The sequence below is a fragment of the Dendrobates tinctorius genome, unplaced genomic scaffold, assembly GCF_039654945.1.
Source record: "Dendrobates tinctorius isolate UK_male_01 unplaced genomic scaffold, ASM3965494v1 ptg000062l, whole genome shotgun sequence".
NCBI lineage: Eukaryota > Metazoa > Chordata > Amphibia > Anura > Dendrobatidae > Dendrobates > Dendrobates tinctorius.
The window spans coordinates 27383927-27403619 of NW_027361730.1; the positions used below are offsets into that span (position 1 = coordinate 27383927).

The window sequence follows — 19693 nt, forward strand, 5'->3', positions numbered from 1 at the left end:
TGGATCCTTAGTACTCGAATCTACATGAGGGCTAAAGTGTCGCAGCCTGGGGAAAATTGGCAAAGTATAAAATAATGTTTGAGTTGTCGTATTGTGTGATTGATTGGATCCAAATCCATAGCAGCAAAAAGAGTAATTATAGGATGTAATTCATTTACCCTTCATTGCACCACAGGTTCCATTACATGAATTAAATTCTCCAGAAAGAGAGAGATGTTGACCTTTCATCAATTCTGCATCTCTTGAATATGATATTTTTCCCACCAGCGGCTGTGTCTAAATTACAGATAAAATGCGTTTAACCTAAACCTGGGAAGAAACCTAATTAGATTACAGAGATTTTCATAAAGAGGAAGATACCCTAAAGTGAAATAAAGAACAAAAAAGCAGCTGTTCATTATCCCCAGCATGTGAAAGTCCTGGCACACCTTTTTAATTAGGAGAGAATTGAGTCGCAATCTTCCTTCTATCATGTCTTGTGCAAGCCGATAATGTTCTAGTAACAGCCTGGAACCTGATAATTGCGTACTGTAGGCTCGCCAATCCAAAATAAGCAGCTCCCCACCCCCAGCCTCTTAATTCCCAAATATAACAAGCTGGAATCATTAACCTATACCGTGCCAGCTGAAAGAAGCAGCCATGCGCAGCCTTCGAAATCTGTCGCCATCAGGCCTCCTCTGCTTTTCTTGGATGGAGACGTATGTGGATGGAGAGAAGCCATGCCGGTGCTGCAATGAAATGGACAGAAGTTGCTTGTTTTCTACCTGCATAGATTTCTGATAATATCCTTGTAGAGTTTAACGCACTTTTGCTTTCAATTCCACCTTGTGTTAAGTTACATTTAGGCAAAATGCCCAGTGTGCTCATAATTTTTTTTTACTTTCCGTCTTGTGGTTCCAACACAAGCAAAATAAAGACTTATGAAGAGGCCAATGTTGGCTCAAAGTCAAGGGCTCAACCCAGCTAGCGTCTGAACCAGCTCATCTAGAAAAGAAGGAATGTCTAATATGGCAGACATTGTAAAGCGCTTACGTTATTATGCCTAGCTAAAATGTTCACGTTAAGCCTCCATACTGCAGCCCCACTATTCATAGGATATTAGGAACTAGCTTTTTTTTTTATATATATATATATATATATATATATATAAATCTTTATGTACATCTGATGGAAGGGTTGCTCGATTTCTTGTCAGTCAAGTTTACTACATGATATTAGAAAGTTCAAGTCAACTTGGCAAAAGTCAAATCTGAAAGCTAAAGGGAATTTTAAGTTTGTAATAGGATTGAGTAAAAAGATTTTCAATACTCTGGTCCATGTCATAGTCCATGACTGCCAGACCAGAGCCTTGGAGTCCTCCGACTTGCCAGCATCTGTCTTCTGATTTATAGACCCAGTGCAATATCAGGCATGTGGCACACCAGATCTACTAATCAGAAGAGGCGCCTGGGATGCCGGCAGGTGGGAGGTTCCCAGGGCATAGATCCAGAATCCACGGACTATGACGCTGTCAATGAACCTGGTTCTTCAAAATCTTTGCTAAACTCTTACTCAAAGGGAATCTGTCACCCCCTTAGATGTACTTAAGCTATTAATATAGCCAAACAGTTTCTAGAATACTTAAAATGGTCATACCTGTATGCCTTATGTCTGCTGTCTTGTTTTTCAGAAGTCATCTTTTAATCCTTTATGTTAAAGCATTCTTCCAGGCTCTTGGGCTTGCGTTGCCTGGAAGAGAGCTCCTGCCTCCTGTCTTCATGTGTGTGCCTGTCACCAGGGCTGTGGAGTTGGAGTGGTGGAGTGAGAGCCCATTTTGGTGGAGTCAGTGTCATGGAAATTGAGGAGACGGAGGTTTGGCTTACAGACTCCACAGCCCTGCCTATTGCCTCCCATCAGCGTCACAAGGCCCCGTGACATGTAGTGGTTGTTCCGCGCATGCAATTGCGATATTCCGCCCTTCTGTGGGCATTGGCTTCTTGTTTCTTCTGCGCAGGTGCCGGCGCCTCTGCAGAACAAACACGAAGCCAATGCCCATAGAAGGGTCGAAAAGTAACTTGGAATATCGCAATTGTAGGAGTGGGACAACCACTAGATGTCACAGGGCCTTGTGACGCTGATGGGAGGCAATAGGCAGGCAAATGAAGACAGGAGGCAGGAGTTCTCTTCCAGGCGCCGCATAGCTTATGTACGTCTAAGGGGGTGACAGATTCCCTTTAAATTCCCTTTCAGACTCTACTTTTGAGTAATAGTGGAGTAAAGATTTGCAGGACCCTGTATCAATGACCACATCATAGTCTATGGCTGCCAGACAAGAGCTCTGCAAACTTCATTCATGCTGTCATCCCAAGCACCTCTTCTGATTGATAGGTCTGTTGTGACATCATCGTTGTGGCATGACGTTGCACCGGGCCTACTAATTGTAAAAGGTTCCCGGGATGCTGGCGGGGGTAGTCGGGGAGGGCAGTAGAACTTCAGTCTGTCAGACAATGACTGTGCTGGGAGCACTAGACCATGGTTTTGCTCAACCATAGTGAGTATTGTGGTGTTGGATCTTGTATAGTTATATCCCAGTGTTTGTGCTGGCAAAGTAAGGCACTGCAGAGCAGGTATGGGGGCTAAACAGACGGATTACACAGTTTTCCAGGGTTAAGACAAGGAGCCTTAGGTTAGATTCTGCTGATCCAAGGACTATAGAGTCAGTGTCTGCACTTAGGTAATCCGATGAGCATCCTTGAAGATGCGTTTTCAGAGTGCACTTGCAAAGTTGAGCTTTAGTCTGAGAGACGGATCTAATTTCTCACTTTGGTGCTGATTTACTAGTCGGATTGCACTAAAGGAAAGAACAACACGTTTATTGTTTGCGCCTTACTAGACACATTTGTAAAGTAATGGTAAGAAGTAAGCCAGCCGAGAGGTGACCAGAGCGGAGAAGAAGCCGAATGCTCACGGCCATTCGTTTTGTGTGTAAAGGAGGTTAAGGTAAAAAACACTTGTTTGTGCCGTGATTTTTTTTTCTTCTGCTAAATGTTCGTATTTCCACTTTCCCCTCCCTCGTATAGAGGAAGCCAAGGAATGAAAGTTGCTTGCTCTATACCTAAAGTATTCTACGTTTTAATGCACATTGGCAGCAAAGGCTAGCAGGACATTTGCTTTCTGTCGCTCTAGCCTCTCCCCTGGAGTATTCTGCGTTTTGGTAACATGCCCTCTTATGTGTGGCTGTTGTGTAGGCATGTGGCTATAACTCGGCTTTAGTTATACTGTTATGGATGAGCCTCCCACATGATGTTTATTTGGAAGGGTAAATGAAAGCCCCTGGGATGGCGGAGGGGGGCGGCCTGTGCACTCGGACCCCAGCTTGTTTCTTGTGTATGTAAACAGAGTGGAGTCGGCTCCCCATAGGAATGCTGGCACTTCCTCTCCCTGAGGCCATGGTGTATAAACACCAGCTCTGCTGCTAATAGGATTCCTCTGCTCTTCCCTCCCCTCAGCTGGCGGTCTCTCCTTACACCAGTTAGGCATTGTTAAATCTCAGTAGACCTGTCCTAGGCTGAGACTCCACCTTTCGTGACATTTAATGGTAGCAGAAGACCTTCTAAACCTCTGACGTCACCTGTTTGGCCACCTTCCACCAGTCTATGTAGGCCGTATACCATAACCTACAGACGCGCCATAACACACCCATAGATTTCTAGTGTGCAGCAGCCTGCACTTATTATTTTTGGATATTTTTCCTAATACATTTGGATGCGGTTTTGAAAACCCTATCCACGTGCATTGTACTGTAAATTGCAGTGTATTTGCGGTACAGAAAGCACGCCACAATCATTTTGACTTTCATCCGACATTGCAAACCTCACATTTTGCATAGAGCAACAATGGAAATCCATTATGTGTCTAAACATGGCCTCATCCAGACATCGGGGTATCACGGTCCAAGTACGAACCCCGGGGCACAGATTGGTCGCAGGTCTCCTGCCAGCCTCATATATGCCTAGGTCAGGAGACCCTTGGCCAGTCTGTACATGGAAGTCTGAGCATTGTCAGAGCAGCACTTACAAGCTCTGTGGCCAAGATCTTGCAAGCACATATTCCTTGTTTAGAAGACCATCCACTTTTGATAGACTGGAGAAGTGTCCGGTAACCTAGGCAGTGCGTTGTGCACATTAGCATTTCTCATCCCTCTGTTCTTAGGACCTGGAGGTTATTTAAGAGGTAAATTGCAAAGTTGCTTATTCTTCCAAGCATTTTGCAATTTTATCCATTTATGATTGAGAAAACCCCTTTTCAATGAGCTCACTATGTGATAACCTTTCCTTAAATGGGTATTCCCATCTCCAAGATCCCATCCTATTATGTGTAGTAATAATATTAGAAAATACTTCCAATTAGAAATTTAGTATTGTTTTTATGATTCGCTATGTCTCTTTCTTCATGTACAGGCATTGCAGGACCTTAGGTATCCATGGTTATGACCACTAGCAACTAATTGTCACTATATCTGTGGTCGTAACCATGGATACCTAAAGTCCTGCAGTGCCTGCACGTGAAGAAAGAGACAAAACTATACTAAATTTCTAATTGGAGATATTTGCTAATATTATTATTATTACACCTACTACACATTGGGATAGGATCTTGGTGATGGCAATACCCCTTTAAACTGCAGAAATCAGGTGGTTTTCCTTGCGCTGCAGGTTGGATCCCACACATTTACTGTAGAGAGAGGCTGAAATGCAGTATTTAGTGGTTATAAAGTCTACGCGTTTCAGTTGGCTGCCTGAAGCATGGCTGTGATATGTGACGAAATATGTTTATTCCTCCCTGAGCATAAAGAAGGTTCTCTCCAGCTTCAATGTTTGTTTCCCAGGTTACTGAAGTTGGTCTTTGTGGACTGCTATAAAGCTGTCAGATTTCAATACCATGCCCAGACACAAATGCCGCAGGATAGGCCCTCGTTTTCCTATTGTTGGGGTTTCACACTCCCCCCCCCCCCCCCCCCCCCAATCAATATAGCTGGTTTATAGTCCGGTGGTGGCTCAGCTCCTATTGGAATGAATCCTATCAGGAAACGAGCCATAGAGATGACTGGTTAGAATCAGTGGTATCGGACCCCTCCGATCTGATTTTGGTGACGCTAATGCTAGGTTTTCAGCCTGGAAAACTTTTAATGTTAGGATTAGGATTTTGCAATGTCGTTGGATTGCTTCTGAAAGGATTCAGTATCCCCCAAACTGCCCTGTATATCAGAATTGGGATGCAGTTTTGCAGCATTGTCTATTCTGTAACTATCTATTTTTTTCTGCAGTGCTCATACAGTAGCAGCATCAATCTTCAGGAGCACAGCACTCCTCTGCCTCCCACCTGCCTTGGGGGTGGTGCTGATTAATGAAAACTTGGTTCCAGCGGCATGGATGTGCACTGCGCTCTGCAATGCTGCCGCATCAGAGGAACACCGGGCCACTAAAGCTAGCTGGATCCAGTAATCTCCAAAGCAGCCCTTACAAGCTCTATAGAAAATAGTTTGTGTAAGCACTGCGCTCCTAAAATAGGAGACCCACCCCACCAGTGCTAGTAGACTGCAGCAGTGGCCGGTAACCATGGCTGCGAGCAGTAGAGTATAGAATTAAAAATCTTCTCTGTTCTCAAGAACTCAGGAATTTATAATAAATTACTTGAAAAATGACATTTTGCAAGCACGTTAGGATTTTTTCCGTTTGTGATGAGAACACTCCTTCACTATATGAAAGTGTCTCAAAAGCCGCACCTTCTCTACAATGGGCTTTACTGCCGATCTTTGGCCATGAACAGCATGGCGGCCAGTGGTTAGCACTGGCGCGCTTCAGCGTTCTCTCCAAGTTACATGGGTTTCCTCTGGTTACTGAAGGTTTCCCCACACTCTGAAGACATACAGATGGGGTCATTTATATTGCGAGTCCCAATGGGGACAGTGATGATGTCTTGTATTCCAATGCAGAATAAGATGGCACCATATAAGAAAGTAATACAAACCCTTATTCGTTTCCTTCTGATTAGCAGTTCTAATTGATACAAATTAGAAACCCCAATATTTGGTTTCTTTGAATAATAGAAGACACCAGGTTAGAAAATATATATATTTTTTGTGGTAGTCATTTCTATTCACAGCCTTTTATGCTATCATATTTTTATGCTGACCTTGCACGTTGCTTGCGATTCCTCCATGCATTATGTAGAGCCAAGGGATTCCTGTTACCCAGAGTCAGCTAGTTTAGAGGGTTTTTTTTGCCACTTTTAAATCCATATGGTATTGAGGCAGTGACTGTCTTGTACAGTGACCTATTTATATCATAGCATCCGTTGCCTTTCTTTACATGAACCAGCTTTAAAGGGACGCTGATATCAGATTTTTGCCACCTAATCTGTGAGCAGCATAATGTAGAGACAGAGACTCTGATTACAGTGATGTATCACTTTCTTGGCTGCTTGCTGTAGTTTTGATAAACTCACCGTTTTATCAGTAGGAGATGAACACTAGAGGACTAGTAAACCTGCTGCCTTGTAGTCCTCCATATTCTTGATCTCTGAATAGCTCCGCCCCATCAATGATTGGTGGCTTCCTGTGTACACTGGACACAGGTAGATCATTACCAATCAGTGGTGAGGGTGAGGTTATACAGGGCTCGGCATTCTGCGAACTGGTAGATCGGCAGCTCAGCAATTGACATCACTGGAATCCAGGTCTCTGCCCCTACATTATGCTGCTCTCAGATGGGGTAGCAAAAACCTAATGACAGATTCCCTTTAAGGTCTCGTGCTCAAGTTCAGTATATGATCAGTATTTTGCATTAGTATTTGTAAGGCAGAAACAGGAATGGAACAATCAGGGGAAAAGTACAATAGAAATGCATCGCCAATTCTGCATTTTTCACCTTCTCCTGGTTTCGGCTTATAAATACTGACCAAATTCTGACCATATAGTGATAGTGTGAATGTGGCTATAAATGGTATATATTTACCCATGTGTAACCATCATCTCTTTTCTGAGCTACATCTCTTAATCTACGGCTGGAGTCACACCGTATAGCATCCGGCTGTGACGTATGCTTGTGTGAGCGAGGCCTAATGATAGGGTACCGTTACACCTAGCGATGCACCAGTGATCCCGACCAGCGATATGACGCGGTCAGGATCGCTGGTGCATCGCTAGGTGGTCGCTAGTGAGCTGCCACACAGGCAGATCTCACCAGCGACATCGCTGGGGACGGGGATCGCTACTTACCTGTCAGACGCGGCGATCCTGCGTCCTCCCGCCCGGCTCCACGCGTCGCTCGTCGGCGCCACAGGAAGCGCCGCAGGAAGTGGCCAACGAGGAATTGTCCAGGACCTTCTCGCGCGATCAGCGATAACCAGCGGGGGAGCCGGTCGGAGGTAAGTATCACATGCAGTGATATGGCTAGCAATATCGCTGCAACGTCACAAAATCGGTGACTTTACAGCGATATTGCTAGCGATATCGCAGTGTGTAACGGGGGCTATAGGGATGAGGATAAATCTTGTAGTAGAGTGAAGATCTGTCTAGAGTAATCTGCCCTCAAACATAAATGGGCTATTGAGACTTTCTATTTGAAATCCAGACGTCTATAGGTTAGTATTCCCCCCCAATATCATGCGGTCATATACATAGGATTGCTCTCCATCATCTTTCCCCGTAAGCACCATCGTTGCATTTGGGTATGCCTGCATGTGTGCTGTCAGCGATCCAGAGGCAGCTGATGCTTTTTTTTTTAAATTTTGTTTTCACGTTATCTTGAATGGTGGAAATAAACACAAATGCAATTTTAGCGAAATCTAATCATGCAGCTTCTGTAGAAGCCGTTCCTTTTATGTGTAATGGTGGCTCTTTGCTGTGCAAAGCCATCATGAATTCCTATTGAGAAACAGCCTGTACACTTGGGTTTTTTAAGTAACAAGCGTGACTGATCAATAATGGCAAAAAGCCGTGGAGGCTAAGCTATTGATCTCGCTGGGGTATCGGCATCTCTTTAAAGCTGGGTAATTGCCACTCATGTAAACAAAGTTTTAACGTGGCTTTTTTGTCGCATCTAATCAGAAATTCAGCATGAGGCTTCACCAACGTATGCACTGGAAAAACAAGTGAAAAATTTATAAAATGTCCACGTAATGGATAATCCATCGTAAATGTACATGTTTCATATGCTTTGGAAATAAAGGCGAAACCTTGAACAAGAATTACCGTAATTGATAAGGAAACAAGTCATCTAATTTTTTAAAGTCACGAGAGCATTGTCTCGATCTCCAAAAACATCTTATGACTGCAATGCAAAAAAAACAGCTTTTTTTTTTAAAAAAAAACTTTTTAATTTGGAAGTTAATTGATTGGGGCACAGCATCACTTGCCATGTTGTGAATTTTATTATTCAGAATGGCAAACTGGGTACCGAATATTTCCATACATATGATTTTGCAGGAGACTATACAGCTCTGGCAAAAAAATAAGAGACCACTGCAAAATTTTCAGTTGATTTTTCTCTTTATAGGTATATTTTTGAGTAAAATGTAAATTGCTCTTTTGTTCTATAAACTACTGACAACATGTCTCCAAATTTCCAAGCACTAAATTTTGCATTTATTTTCAGAAAATGAGAAATGATTAAAAGAACAAAAAATGCAGTGCTGGCAGACCTCAAATAATGCTAAGAAAACAAGTTCATAATCATTTAGAAACAACAATGCTAATGTTTTAACTCGGGGAGAGTTCAGAAACCAATATTTTGTGGAATAACCATGATTTTTATTCACAGCTTTCATGTGTCTTGGCATGCTTTCCACCAGTCTTTCACACTGCTTTTGGGTGACCTTTTGCCACTCCTGGTACAAGAATTTAAGCAGTTCTTCTTTGTTTGATGGCTTGTGATTATCCATCTTCCTCTTGATTACATTTCAGGGTTTCACTGGGGTTCAGGTCTGGAGATTGGGCTGGCCATGACAGGGATTTGATGTGGTGGTCCTTCATCCACGCATTAATTGACCTAGCTGTGTGGCATGGCACATTGTCCTGCTGGAAAGACCAGTCCTCAGAGTTGGGAAACATTGCCTGAGCAGAAGGAATCAACTATTTTTCCAGGATAACCTTGTATGTGGCTCGATTCATCCGTCCTTTGCAAAGATTAACCTGCCCAATTCCAGCCTTGCTGAAGCATCACCAGATCATCTCCAATCCTCCACCAAATTTCACAGTGGGCGCAAGACACTGTGGCTTGTACACCTCACCAGGCCTCCATCTAACCGTTGGACCACCAGGTGTTGGGCAAAGCTGAAAATTAGACTCATCAGAGAAGATTACCTTACTCCAGTCCGCTATGGTCCAATCCTTATGGTCTTTGGCAAACTTCAGCCTTGCTCACCTTTGCTTATCATTGATGAAAGGCTTTTTTCTTTCTTTACAAGACTTGAGCCCTGCCTCTAGTAGCATTTTATGAACTGCTTTTGCCGTGCACTTCACCCCAGCTTCCATTTGCCATTCCTTTTGTAGGTCACTTGATGTCATCCTGCAGTTGCTGAGTGACATTCTAATAAGATACGGTCATCCCGGTCAGTAGAGAGTTGTTTTCGCCCTCTGCCGGTCTGTAGCTTTGTTGTCCCTAATGTCTGCTGGTTGACCGTATTGTAATGGACTGCCGTCTTTGATATTTTAACACCTTCATAACAGCCAATACGTATATTTACTGACCTGAGATATAAGGGAATAGCATCCCCATACAGGTGACAATCCAGTAACTTTCAGCTGTCCACTATATCTGACAACTTGCTGTATCACAAATGATCGGTGTTGGCACCATCCATATCTGTTTAACCCCTTAGTTGCTGCTGTCAAAAGTAAAGTGACTACATCAAATAAATGGTTACTAGATTATGGGGGCTTGCACTTTAATCTAATCGACACACCGAGATCATGATTGTGTGGGCCTGATGTTTGCTATAGCTATTCATGGCCAAATAGCGGCCTTAAGGGGGTTTTACACATAGCGATATCGCTAGCAATATCGCTAAAACGTCACTGATTTTGTGACGTTATAGCTATATTGCTAGCGATATCGCTATGTGTGATACTTACCTCCGACCGGCTCCCCTGCTGTCTGTCGCTGATCGCGCGACTCCATTTCTCGTCGTCTGCTTCCTGCTGGGCTTCCTGCTGTGTGAGATGAGCGACGCTGGAGGCGGGCGGGAGGACGTCAGGATCGCTGTGTGTGAAAGGTGAGTATCGTGCGCTGCGTCGCTGCTGCATCGCTGCTGCATCGCTGTGAGATCTTCCTGTGTGGAAGCTCACTAGCGATCATTTAGCGACGCACCAGCGATCTTGACCGGGTCGGATCGGTGGTCGGATCGCTGGTGCATCGCTAAATGTAAAAGGGCCTTTATCTCACGGCTACAGCGGCCAGTTTAGAAGTTAATGACATTTAGTTGGTAAACAAACATTTTTTCATTGCTGCTATACCACTTTGCATTAATTCCTGAAAATCACCTGAACGGTTAATAAACTACCTGACAGCAGTTTTCAATATGTCAGGGGGTGCAGTTTTTAAAATGGTATCATGTTTGGGGTTTTCCAATATATAGCACCCCCAAAGTCACTTCAAACCTGGATAGGTCCCTCAAAAAAATTAATTTTGTAGCTTTCCTTGAAAAAATGAAAAATTATTGCTACATTTTTAAACCTCCTAAAAGGCTAACAAAATTAGAGTTTTAAAAATGGTGCTGATGTAAAGCAGACGTGGGAAATGTTATTTATTAATGTTTTTCTGTGGTATGACTATCTGGATTAAAGGGATAATCATTCAAAGTTTGAAAATTGCAATTTTTTTTACATTTTTGTCAAGTTTCTGATTTTTTTTTATGAATAAACACAAAATATATCAATCTATATTTACCACTATCATAAATTATAATGTGCCATGAATAAACAGTCTCAAAATCACTGGGATTTGTTAAAGCATTCCAGAGTTATGACCACATAGTGACATTGGTCAGAATTTAAAAAATTGGCCCGTCACGAAGGGGTTAAGGATGGAGGCAACATGACGATCACTATATCCCTCTGCTAGTAAAGCCAGAATTGACCCCTTCTTTTCCTTATTCAAGACTTTTCTTTTCAACTCCTTTGGCATGGTTAAGTTATTTTTTCATTCCTATTACTTTTGGGATATTACTAGCACTTGTTTTGCCATCCAGCTTGTCTTATTGCAAGAGAATTGTGAGCACCACAGCAGGGTTTTTTTTATACTTCATAAAATAAGATTTGTTTCAGTTGATCACCTAATCAAAAGCACATTAAAGGGGATCTGTCACCCCATTTTAGCCCTATCAGCTGCCGGCACCGCCATCAGGGGCTTATCTACAGCATACTGTAGTGCTGTCGATAAGCCCCCGATGTAACCTGAGAAAGAAGAAAAAAGAGTTAGATTATACTCACCCTGGGGTCCAGTCCCGTCCGATGGGTGTTGCCGTCCCGTTCGGCACCTCCCATCTTCATATGATGATGTCCTCCTCCTTGCTTCTCCCTCGGCTCTTGCGCAGGCGTACTGTATCTGCCCTGTTGAGGGCAGAGTAAAGTACTGCAGTGCGCAGGCATGGGACCTCTGACCTTTCCCGGCGCCTGCACACTGCAGTACTTTACTCTGCCCTCAGCGGGGCAGATAAAGTACGCCTGCGCAGTAGCCGAGGGAGAAGCAAGGAGGGAGGACATCATCGTATGAAGATGGGAGGCGTTGGACCGGACCGCGATACCCACCGCACCCGACTCCGCCCCCCCCGGTGAGTATAATCTAACGTGTTTTTCTTATCGTTCAGGTTTCATCGAGGGCTTATCTACAGCATTACAGAATGCTGTAGATAAGCCCCTGATGGCGGTGGCCGCAGCTTATAGGGCTAAAATGGGGTGACAGATTCCCTTTAAGTAGAATGAGGTGTACTCTGGTTGGAATTCAACTGACACTGGAATGGAATGGCTGTCAGACACGTAGAGAAGCTGATTTTTCTAAAACTTTGCAGTGGTCTCTTAATTTTTGCCAGAGCTGTATGAGATGGTCTAATATATGTATATATACACATGGTGTATTAAACCCACGCATAGTAAAAGGTAGGCAGAGAAGACATCAAATTTATCACGGTGGCAAATACTATGTAATTTGCTGTATCGAAGCTAAAGCTTATTATACATGTCAGTGAATCTTTCTTGTCAGCAAAAACAACAATTTTTCATCTGTGTTCTGGAACATTTTTCATTAGCTTTTGTTCCTTGTCTGCGTTTACCTTCCATATGTCATGCGTCTTTCTCGTCTGCCAAGAAAATCGAGTGGATGAATGAGGTTTGCTTGCAAAATGGACCCGCGTCAGGCATTTTTTTAATTAATGTGGATCATCGGTTAGTAAAAATAACCACTGACATGTGGATACCTCTGGGGAATATCATGTCTTTGTTATGCGTATGCTGTCACTTGTCACAACAAACCCTGTTGTGTCAATAATTCCTTACGTTATACCAATATTTTGTTCCAAAATTGATGGACCCGCCCAAAGCAAAGAGTTTGACTTCCAAAGCACGTTGTGGATAGCGGAAGATGATTTTATCGAACAGTAAGAGGACTGAAAATCGGAGGAGTTTGGGCCAGAACAAAAAGAGCACGGTGGCTCAGTGGTTAACACTGTAGCCTTACAGCTCTGGGCATCTGGGTTCAGATCTCTCCAAGGACAACATCTGCAAGGAGTTTGTATGTTCTCCCCGTGTTTGCGTTAGTTTCATCCCACACTTCAAAAACATACTGATGAGGAATCTAGATGGTGAGCCCCAATACGGACAGTGATAATAATTAGTGATGAGCGTACGTGTTCAGATAATGAGTTATCTGAGTTTCTTGGACTTGGTCGGGTAATTTGTTCGATTCCGTGCGACTGCATGATTCTCGGCTGATAGACAGGTGCAACACATTGCCTAACAGCCACCAAACATGCAGCCGCAAGGACTCGAGCATATTACCCGACCATGCCCGAGGTACTCTGAGAACGTGTTATCTGAACACCCTCGCTCATCACTAATTATAATGACTGTAAAGCGCTGTGGAATTAATGGCGCTATAGAAGTGAGTAAAATAAGCACGGTAAATCAGATGCCAGGTTTTTAATGATGCACTTCTGGTGACGTGCTGGGTCACTATAAGCCAGTCCGGCTAAGTCATCCTTGTGGAAAGCCTAAAATCTATATATCATCTTAACGAGGCCCCCAAAAAGTGGCATTCCATGTATTTTTATTCATTAAAGACTGCAGTGTTTCAGTTCTCGGCAGAAGTGTAAATGTCATTACTTTTTCTGTTCTTTTGGAGGAAAGAGAAATGTTTGCACACAGTTTTACTGAGGAAATGACTTGGTAAACTCAATGTAGAAGCAGCGCATTTCCATCCAATTGGGCAGCATTCATGTACAAATACACGTTTAAGGAAAAAAAAAATTTGACTTGGTCGCAAAATTAAACACTTTGATTATTTGCTAAATCTAAGCTGCTTCCAGTCTTGGTGCGTGTTCATACAAACCTGCGTAGGGAATTACCAAGATGGTCTGCCAGTCCTGCCAAGGCTTCCTATCCTCTTCCCATACAGATGATGTTGGGGGAGAAAAAGATCGGGTTGGTTTAAGACAAAAGTCCGAGCCTTTTGACTTTAGGGGAGAGGTCAGCGGACCAGTATCTGTTGTGTTAAAGATGTTGTGAACTCTACGGGAGTCCGCTACCAATTTTGTATTTCCTGTGCCTGATTATGACTAGTGTTGTGCAAGCCAATCTTATTGCAATGACCGCTGGAGTAAGACGCGTCTTATTCTTTAAGAGGCGCAAGCTTCTCAATGAATTTAGGCATGTTTTATACTTTGTGTGCCTCCTCCAGAATTGTTACTCTTGTCAGTGACTGGAGTCGATTTTTGGCGTAATTTACACTACTAAACTGATGTAAATTTTGATGAATTTGCCAGATGGGCTTCGCCAACTCTGTCCCTCTCAAACTCTACCCACTTTGTTGGAGCTGGGTGTGACAGAAGTTGTAAAATTGTTGCACAGCTTTGAGTTACACAAACACTAGAAAGCTCTTGATAAATCGAGACCCTAGTGTTTTTATTAGGGATGAGCAGACCCGTGGATGTTTGAGTTCTGGGACCCCCCACTCTTAACTTTTTTCCAAAGTTTGTTTTGGGTACCAGAACTTTACCCAAACTTGAACCAGAACCTGAACCCCATTTAAAACAATGAGGACCAGAACTTTTGAGCTGGAAAAATTCTCCCTGTCTCCTTCCCCAAAACTCCGAACATTGCACCGTACTTTCTGGAGAAGTCCATTTACGGTTTTTACCACCGGACACAACCTGTTCAGTACAAAACCCATATTTTTAAGGTAAAGTTCACTCATCTGTAGTCTTCATGAGACACATAACAGATGCAATTAAATCAGATATTTAATTAGATATGATTTTAGAGTAAGTTTGTCACATACCTGAGTACTGTAATTAATGAATGTAACCTTGCGGCTCTGTCTGGAATGCTCAAACTGTACCAAAAAGTGAGTTATGCCACTTCCATATAAAGCCAAACCTAATAACTACAGGTCCGTGCTGCCTGGCTGCTTTCTTGTATTTAGCCTTATGCAGTGTCCTCCTCGAAGTCTATTGATAATGTACAATTTATAGAAAATTGTTTGCAGCTATTTTTCCATTATACTTTAACGTAATTATGGCTTTCATGAAGAATCGTGCATATGTAGTTTTGGTGTTTTTCACCTGCATGTTCCTGTTCAAAAATATGGTTTTATTCATTTGACCTTTGCTTTTATGTAATTAAATATGGCCACAAAAAGAGAAGAGTGAAATAAAATAAAACTTGGTTTCTTGCGACCTCAACGTAAGCTGATATTTCTCTGGCCCCCGTCCCGTCTGCTGGAATGTGCCACTTAGGGAGCCAAACTTTTGAAGCAGGTATTGCTTTCCTGTTTAATTGGCTGCGTACATTGTGAGCGAAGCTGTGGCTCAGAGTGTTTTTCCACTGTGGGGACATAAAGGACCCGTTTCAAAGCTCTGGAAAGGCGTAAACAGAAAGGGGGAGAGCACAAGGTAGCTTGTGTGAGCTGTGTGTACTTTAGTCCAGGGCCGAGAGTAGAGGGGGTGGGGACGCGAACACAAATGTCTTCATTTAGGCTTCCAAAGAAAACTCTCCCAGAGACCGGAGGCCCCATATGGTATCATTTAGGTGGCCACACAAAGCAGAGGCCCAGCTATTGTGCTGCATGGATAGGCTTTAGAGGTGTGCAAAGTCAAGACTTTGTTCAGGAATTCTTAACTTCTCGACTATTGTGGATTTTTTTTTTTCAATGTTTGTTACCCTAGTTGAGTAATATACTAACCTACCTTTCATGGTTCCGAAAATAACAGTGCCCTATGCTTTATAGTACTATAAGAGTTAGGTATCCAAATGCTAACATGTCAACCCATTCTTCGAGTACACTGTCCACGTGTCCTTCAGTGGCACGTCACAACTACTATGTTCATATGTGTTTCTTGCTTTGTAGATTTTTTATTATAATAATAATTATTATTATTATAGTGCCATTTATTCCATGGTGCTTTACATGTGAAAAGGGGTGTACATAATAAAAAACAAGTACAGTAATCTTAAACAATACAAGTCACGACGGGTACAGGAGAAGAGGACCCTGCCCGTGAGGGCTCACAATCTACAAGGGATAGGTGAGGATACAATTGGCGAGGGTACAGCTGGTCGTGCAGCGGTTTGGTGGATCGGTGGTTACTGCAGGTTGTAGGCTTGTCCGAAGAAGTGGGTCTTCAGGTTCCTTTTGAAGGTTTCCATGGTAGGCGAGGGTCTGATATGTTGGGGTAGAGAGCTGAAGAGTAGGGGGGATACTCGGGAGAAATCTAGTGTGAAGTTGTGGGAAGAGGAGATAAGAGGGGAGTAGAGAAGGAGATCTTGTGAGGATCGGAGGTTGCGTGCAGGTAAGTACCGGGAGACGAGGTCACAGATGTACGGAGGACACAGGTTGTGGATGGCTTTGTATGTCATGGTTAAGGTTTTGAGCTGGAGTCTTTGGGTAATGGAGAGCCAGTGAAGGGATTAACAGAGGGGAGAAGCCGGGGAAAAGCAGAGGAATGGGTGGATTAGTTGGGCAGCAGAGTTTAGAATAGATTGGAGGGGTGCGAGAGTGTTAGAGGGGTGGCCACAGAGCAGGAGGTTGCAATAGTAGATAATAAAGAACCAATGCAATCATCACATCAAATTTAATAGTAAAACTGTGTTATGCTCCACTTCATAGTTCCATACCACTTGGAAGTTTCACTGAAACGCAATACCCCCTTGAGCACCATGTTCTTTGCCGAGTTTAAGTTTTATGCATCTGTTTGACTTGCACAATAAATTGTCTTCATATCAGATTGTAGATGTTTAAGAGGCTGGTGTGGTTAATATGAATATAGAGCAACGTGGCGTTTGTTAGAGGTCAGTAAATGGTGGGTAATTAACGCTGGGCTATATGACCATCCTTGATGGTATTACCGATGTCTGTAAAACATTTATTTGGGTATAGCCAACATTTGTAAGGGGGCCTTCAAGAATAATCAAAATTGTTTTTTTTTTCTAAAAGCAGCAAATGACATATTATTATGGTTACAGTGGCTTACAAAAGTATTAGCATTTTTTGTTTTGCAACCTCACCACCTGTAATTTCACTGGGTTTTTTGAGGGTTTGCATCAGTTCATGTAAATAACATGCCTACAACTGTGAACATTTGCTTCTATTTTTTATTGTGAAGCAAACAACAAATGGGACAGAATAACTGAAAACATCAGTGTGCAAAACTATTCACTCCCCTAAAGTCAGTACTTTGGAGAGCCTCCTTTTGTAGCAATTACATCTTTAAGTCATTTTGCATGAGTCTCTATGAGCTTTCCCCATCCGGCCACTGGGATGTTTGCCCATTCCTCCAGGCAAAACTGCTCTAGCTCGTTCAAGTTAGATTTTTTTTTTCTGGAGAACAGCAATTGTCAAGTCTGACCACAGATTCTCAATTGGATTAAGGTCTGGACTTTGACTAGACCACTCTAAAACACATTTCACCTTAAACCACTCGAGGGTTGCTTGAGCAGTATGCTTTGGGTCATTGTCTTGATGGGAGGTGAACCTCCGTCCCAGTCTGAAAACACCGACAGCCTGAACAGGTCTCAAGAATATCCATGTATTTCTCATCATCCATTCTCCTCTCGACTTGGATCATTTTCCTTGTCCCTTCTACATCCTCACAGCGTGATGCTGCCATCACCATGTTTCACTGTGGGAATGGTGGTGTTGGGGTGATGAGCTGTGTTATTTGTCGCCAGACATAGCATTTACCTTGGTGGCCAAAAAGTTTAAATTTTGGTCCCATTTGACCACAGCACCTTCCTCCATATATTTGGGGGAGTATTCCACTTGTCTTTTGGCAAACTCAAAAGGAAGCTGTATAATTTTTTTGTGTGTAAGTAAAGGCTTTTTTTCTGCCCACGCTTCCATAAAGGCCACCTCTATAGTGTACAGCTTATTGTGGTCGTATGGACAGATGCTCCAGTCTTTGCTTTGGAACTCTGCAGCTCCTTCAGGGTTACCTGTCTCTGTACTGTCTCTCTGATTAGTGCCCTCCTTGCCCGGGCTGAGAGTTTTGGTGGACGACCCTCTCTTAAATGGTTTGTTGTGGTACCATGTTTTTTCCATTTGATGATAGTGGATTTGATGGTGGATCATCAGAGATTGGGATGTTTTTTTTGTTTTTTTTTTAATAACCTAATCCTGCCTTGTGCTTCTTAACAACTTTGACCCTGACTTGTTTGGAAATCTCCTTGGTCTTCATGGTAATGTGTAGTTAGTGGTTCCTCTAGCTTAATGGTGTTGCAGCCTTTCAGAAAAAGTGTGTATATACTGACAGACCATGTGATGCTTAGATTGCACACAGGCGGACTTCCTTTCACTAAGTATGTGACAAAAATATTTAAACACCAATTTTGTCACGCCGCGCTGACCTGGGGGCGGGACCTCGGTCCTGACGTCACCTCTTCCGGAGCCGCGGCCGCTCCGGGGGTCCCGTCGGGTGCGCAGGCGCACCTCTCGTGCTTAGGTTCTTGTGTGCACTATGTTCTGTGTGCGCACGCACGCTCTTCTCAGTTCTGTGTCCAGGCCTGTCCTCTCTATGGTATTGGAGGACTTGACCCGGAAGTCCTAGTGATCATGTGCTATATCAGGCTACCTCTTCCTATGGGAGGTTCCTGTTTATTGTTATACTTCCTGGCTTGGTCTGCCATTTCCCTGCCTGGCTGTGCGCTGTTTTCGGGTCCTCTGTCTTGCACTCTATTGTGCCTCCTGGCACACACTCTGATCCTGTGCGCTGTCTTCTACTCAGTTGTGCCTCCTGGCACACACTCTGATCCTGTGCTCTGTCTTATACTCAGTTGTGCCTCCTGGCACACACTCTGATCCTGTGCTCTGACTTATACTCAGTTGTGCCTCCTGGCACACGCTCTGATCCTGTGCTCAGTCCTATGCTCAGTTGTGCCTCCTGGCACACGCTCTGATCCTGTACTCTGTTACACACCTGCTGCCTAATTCAGTACTCTGACGTGCTCCTTTGCACGCATCCTGCTTTGCTCACACCCGGATGTACTAGTCGCTGCACGCCATATGTGCTCGCGTGTACCCGTCTTGCACTATTCTGTATCTAGCGCACTCCCGTGTACATGCCTTGTGTTCCCGAGTACACCCTGTACCGTCCTGTACACCACGTGTCCCTGTGTCCACGCTTTACACGTTCCTGCAGACACGATCATTCGTGTCTCCTATGAGCCGGCCACCTGGTGCCAGCAGTCGTGGTACCTTACCCCCTTGGGCTTGCCCCTGACACTCCCTGTATAGGGGGTGGTCCTCACTAGGTCAGCTCGCCCTGGGAGGGTTGGTGCCACGACCCAGAGGGTCCACTCCAGGAGTCATCACAGATTGTAATGTAACAAAATGGGTAAAAAGCCAATGGGGTGAATACTTTTGAAAGCCACTGTATATAGCACCATCATACTCTGCAGCACTTTACAGACATTATCATCACGGTCCCCATGGAGCTCACTATCTAAATCCCCTTCCAGTATGTCTTGAATACCTAGAAGAAACCCACGCACACAGGGAGAACATACAAGCTCTTTGTAGAGTGTGTCCTTGGTAGGATTTGAACCCAGGCCCATAAAGAAGCAGTGCTAACCACTGAGCCACCGTGCTGCCTGTAACATAATAATAAAACATTCATTACTACCTAATGAATCCCTAGCAGCTCCAGTTCTTCTTAAGTCTCTTTTTACTTCCCTGCAGTAGTCTAGTCATCTGGCCAGGCAATCTCAGAGTGACTGGCTGCAGCGGTCATGTAGGTAGATGATGAGTGTCCACTGAAAAAAGTAAACAGACCATTAGAGAGCCCTGGGGCAGCAATGTATTTGTCAGGTAAGTAATGGATGTTGTGTTATTTTATACTCTTTACTGCCTTTAGGCAAACAAAAAGCTTGTTAAAAAGAAAAGCTCTCCAGCCAAATTTATATACTGAAATTAGCCTGCCCGCGAAGGCTAAACTGCTGGCGTAGTAG

At 43.6% G+C, this 19693-nt stretch overlaps 1 protein-coding gene across 10 annotated transcripts in view; it reads left to right on the forward strand.

The window, feature by feature from the left end:
• The window catches only part of NEO1 (neogenin 1), a 185079-nt gene that overhangs the window by 33884 nt on the left and 131502 nt on the right, over window positions 1-19693 (forward strand). The window lies entirely within an intron of this gene.